We start from the raw sequence: 5225 nt of genomic DNA, 5'->3' as shown, positions 1-5225 counted from the left end.
AAAGGAGTCCTGATTTATATGATTTATCAGATACATATATATATATTAAATATAATATTATTCACCCATAAACACTGAGGAAATCATGCCATTTGCAACAAGATTGGAGGACCTTGAGGGCATTATGCTCAATGAAATGATTTGGACAGAGAAAGACAATACTACGTGATCTCAGTTATACGTGGAAATCTAAGAGGAAGAAAAAGCTTTATAGAAAAAGAGATGGGATTTGTGGTTACCAGAGGCTGGGCAATAGAGGCAAAGGGAATTGAGAGAAGGGGGCGCAATGATAACTTCCAGGTAAGAGGTAAATAAGCACAAGGGATGTAATGTACAACATGATGACTATAATTACCCTTACTGTATTACATATAGGAAAGTTGTTAATAAATCCCAAGAGTTCTCATTACAAGGAAAAGCATTTTTCCCCCTTGTTTCTATTTATTTGTATTCTATCTAAGATGATGGACATTAACTATACTTATTGTGATGATCATTTCACATATGTAAGTCAAACCTTTATGCTGGACTCCTGAGACTCATAAAGTGATGAATGTCAATTATATCTCAATAAAACTAGAAAAACGGTTTTGAAAAGTTGTTTGCACCCATTGCCTGCGGCAAGTTTTGGCTTTTTCCTTTCTCTCTCCTTTTGACGTTGACCATTACGTATTCTTCCTGTTCATTCTCCTAGCATCCTTTCCTTTTCTTTCACTCAGTTTAAATACTTAAAGCTATAGCCTATTGGATTTTTGGAAACAAATTCCCAGTGACTTCCTGATTTCAATTTCTTTTCCATTAATTGGGGAGAAAAAGAAAACTTAAAGGCGTTCGAAAAGCAAAAATGAACACACGTATTCAAAAGCTAATTATTTGAGTAAAAATAATTGTATAAAATAGAGGAAAAGCAATATACAAGATTTAGAATAAGAAAGGTAATACAATTCTTTGTAAACAAAGGATTTAAAACCAAATTTAAGGGGATGTTCTAAGACATGGCCTTAGCATTTTCCAAAGTGTGAAACTTAGAACCATAGTCTTACAAAAAGATCAGTTAAGCAACAAAAGGTTCCTGGGTTCCCGATCAAAACCATTTAAAACCCCTTTAGGTTGTACTCAGAGAGATTCATAATGCACATTAGCTTTATGGACACTTCTGGATGAAATGGAAAGCTTTATTGTGAAATGTAAATGATTAGCATTAACTCTAGAAGCACTAGAAAACCTGAATAGATCCCTTTGTGAAAAAGGTATCACACTTAAAGGAGTCACAGATTATAGTTCTATCAAATCGTTAAAGAATAGACAATTCTTAGGCTATCTGATCTAATACAGAGTATCAAGGATATTTTTTCTAATGCATCGGATGGGTTAGAATTACCCTCATTAAAAACAAACAAACAACCCCCCCCAAAAAGAAGTAAAAGGCAGCTATTGACCATACTTACTTATACACTGTGGTACATCAATGCTAAATGAAACCTTAGTGAATCTGATATACCAAGCAGGGTTCATTCTAGCTAGGCAAAAGTATATAAGAAAAAAATTTCCATATGAAAATGCATCTTAATACCAAGACTTTGGAGGAACACAATAAAGGCTTGTTTCAGATGTGTGGACAGGGGCGCCTGGGTGGCTCAGTCGGCTACGCCTCTGACTGGGGCCTCAGGTCATGATCTCGCAGTTCGTGAGTTCGAGGTCCACATGGGGCTCTGTGCTGACAGCCTGGAGCCTGGAGCCTGCTTCGGATTCTGTGTCTCCCTCTCTCTCTGCCCCTGCCCCACTCACACTCTCTCTCTCTGGCTCTCAAAAATGAATAAAAATGTTAAAAAATTACAAAAAAATTTAGATGTAATATACAATAATATAAAATCTGAAGGAAACGTAGGTAAATATTTTTTATGATATTTCAGTGGGGAAGGGCTTTCTAAATATGATACCAAAGGCATAAATTGTGGCAATGAATCATTAATGAAGCCACGTAAAATCTCAGCACTTCTGCATTCTTAAATGCAGCCTAAAGAATCATCAAAAGCAGTGAATTTAGAAAAATATTTACAACTTACATAATAGAGTTAATAATCTTTGTATATAAGGAGTCTTTAGGAACCAGCAAATAAAAGCACCCAACTTGAAACAACGGGAGAAGTTCAGAGAGGAAAAGTTACACAGAGGTTAAATATAAATAGACAGAGTGTGTATGAATGACTGTTTAATTTGTTATGAATCATAGAAGGACAGAATCACACATTAAGAAATCACCCGATTCCTATAAAATTAGCCAGTATAAAGCATTGTGCCTAATGGGTGTCAGTGGCCTTGGCAGAGCCGAGGGTTGGTGGCCTGGGGAGGCTGAGAGAGCCCAGCAGGCACATGCCCTGTGTGTGTGGCCGGCCCGGGGGTTTACACGTACAGTGTGGGCCAAGGGCAGGGAGTGGGTGATCCGGCATCTCATTCCTTCCGGCCCTGAGCCTATTTAAAACCATTGCATCGAACAAGCAAGGTGTCGCTGAAACAACTCCATTTTTGTTTCTTACTGCTTTCGTTAATCTGCCACATGGGGCTAATTATTCCCCTGTCCGGGTGAACACTCCGGAAAATCCTGCCACTTCTCCGAGAAATTACCGCGATTCCATCGTGACTTAGAATGAAAGTCTCTGCACCTTCCCCACGTGAGCCTGCGTCCAAGCAGCCTGAGAGCAGAAGCCTGCATTCGGAAAGGGAGTGTTGGCTCACTCTCTCTCTCTCCTACCCTTTCTCCCCGAGCTCTGGAACTCTGGTTTCTATTTTACTTGAGCTGGGACACGGCGGACAAAAGGGGAGCAAGTGCTTACTCCTTGTCCTGTCGTATTGCCAGCGTTTTCTGGACTTGATTATATTGAAAACTGACTCTTCGTGTGGGATTCTTTGGAGCAGCCTATCTGTGGCTCCTTGGACGACGCACACGGTCTCTGTTCGAGATGCTCACTTACCTCTGCAGCTCTAAGCTATTTGGTGATGCCTCGGGTCTCTTCCGGTCTTCCAGGCAGTCCTCCAGATGAAAGACGAGCTCACGGGCCCCCATAGCCCACTTCTTTCCTAGCTTAGAAAGCAGCCGTGCAGGGCATCCCTCGATCTTTGGCTCTGCAGGTGGTCTCAGGAACCAGCTTGCTGATTCCCAAAGTGCAGGGTATATGCGTTATGCTCTCCAAGCCACCCTGGTGGCGTGAACTGGGGGGCAAGCAGGTGCATCTGTGCCCCTGGGGAGACGGAGAATGGGGGAGGAGAGGGGGAGGGAGATTCATGGCACAGTAATACATTTCTCCAAAAGTCCGTCCCTGAAATGCACAATCTCTGACCTTTTAGAGCCTTGAGATGGGTGTTGGAGGCAGTCACCCAGAGGACATGACCTCTGGTTGACTCGCAGGCTGGACCCAGAGCCCGGAGGCTTCTCACCTCCTTCCCGGTCCTCCGATCGGCAAACTTTGCTTGCCTTCTCACAGTGGAGGCTGCCCGGGAGAACAGCCTGCGGAGCAATGTGTCGTTGAGTCCCCGGGACTGCGTACATTAACTGAATCCAGGTAAGTTCTCTACAGAAACTTTGAGGATTCTTGGGGCGCCTGGGTGGCTCAGTCGGTTAAGCCTCTGACTCTTGGCTTCAGCTCAGGTCATGATCTCACGGTTCATGGGTTTGAGCCCCGTATGGGATGCAGAGCCTGCTTGGGATTCTCTCTCTCTCTCTCTCTCTCTCTCTCTCTCTCTCTCTCTCTGTCTCTCTCTGTCCCTTTTCCCCTCTCCCCTGCTCTCTTTCTCTCTCTCTCTCAAAATAAATAGATACACTTTAAAAAAAGTGTTTTTTTTAAAGGAAACTTTTAAGATTCTTGTGAGCGGGTGTGGAGACCTACTCACCTTGTGGCTGTTGAGTCAAACTTGAAAAGTAGGTTTGTTGCCTTATTATACCTGCCACCTACCGTCCTCGGTGCCCCAGAGCGGGCTACAAACTGCTGGCAGGACGGGCGTTCAGGAACTTTCTTCCCCTCCTGGACTGGGTTTTAGTTGAAAGGAGTGCAGCCGAAACTGTAAACAGAGGAGGCACTGTGCTTCCAGAAAAATCTTAAGGAAAACACATTGCAGGCAACAGTAGTAGCTGTTGGATCGGGTCTAAAGTAAAGTGTGGACTGATTCCACCAGTCAGCGTGGAAGTTGGGGTAGTTCTCCAGAATAGGGAGGCACCAACGTAGTTCTAGATGACTAGGATTATTTCTCATTTAGAGATGTTGGCATTCTTGCAAAGTATGTAGACTGAAGTAAGTCACTATTGACATGGCAACACATGAAGCTGCCCCTTCTAGACAATTCTGAAGTCTGTCATCATGTGAAAATCGCCATGTCTCTCTCTTATGATAACCTATGACATCCCAAACCCCAAAACAAAAACGAAACAACCCACAAATAAACGCCTGCCGCCCGTCAATCTGTAGCGGGCTCCCCTTTTCCTCTGGGGAGGGGGCCAGTTCATAAAACAACAATCTAAGAGGAAAAATGATTTCTCCTGTCTTTAGTGTAGGTCTTGCCTGGGAGTCTAACCTTTCAGTCTGGAGTATTGTTTCTACCGCATCAGGCCTCGACAGAAATTTCTGTCTTAAGGCTCCCAAGAGCTATTACATGTCTAAGGATTTATTAATTTTAGCCCACTGAAACCCATTTTAGAGATCTGACCTTCAGAACTGTGAGATAGTAAATTTGTGACATGTGAAGTCACTATGTTTGTGGGGTCCAGCAGTGGGAAGCTAATACGTTATCTGTATATTTGCGTGTTTCTCCCACTAGATTTTGAGCTGCTTAAGGATATGGGTATTGTTTCATTCAAGCGCACTAAAGTAGAAAAGCAAGTAGGGGGCGTGCCTGGGTGGCTCAGTCGGTTAAACGTCTGACTTCAGCTCAGGTCATGATCTCACAGTCTATGAGTTCGAGCCCCACATCGGGCTCTGTGGTGACAGATCAGAGCCTGGAACCTGCTTCGGATGCTGTGTCTCCCTCTCTCTCTCTGCCTCTCCCCTGCTTGCACTCTGTCTCTCTCTCTCTCTCTGTCTCAAAAATAAAATAAAAAATTAATAAATTCTTTAAAAAAAAAGAAAAGCAAGTAGGTTTAGATGTTAAAGTTTTTCCAATTTGAATTTATCAGAGGAAGCGGTTACATAGGTATCTGATGCATTAACAATCACTTCAGTCTTTTGAAGTATCAG

The 5225-nt window shown here is 43.1% G+C and overlaps 1 pseudogene; it reads left to right on the top strand.

Annotated features, from left to right (window-relative positions):
* The first annotated feature begins 286 nt into the window (after window positions 1-286).
* On the top strand, window positions 287-4285 carry LOC122232069 (annotated as a pseudogene).
* Window positions 4286-5225: the final 940 nt, after the last annotated feature.

Source organism: Panthera tigris, chromosome D2 (genome assembly GCF_018350195.1).
Source record: "Panthera tigris isolate Pti1 chromosome D2, P.tigris_Pti1_mat1.1, whole genome shotgun sequence".
NCBI lineage: Eukaryota > Metazoa > Chordata > Mammalia > Carnivora > Felidae > Panthera > Panthera tigris.
This window is presented reverse-complemented; position numbering and strand designations above follow the sequence as displayed.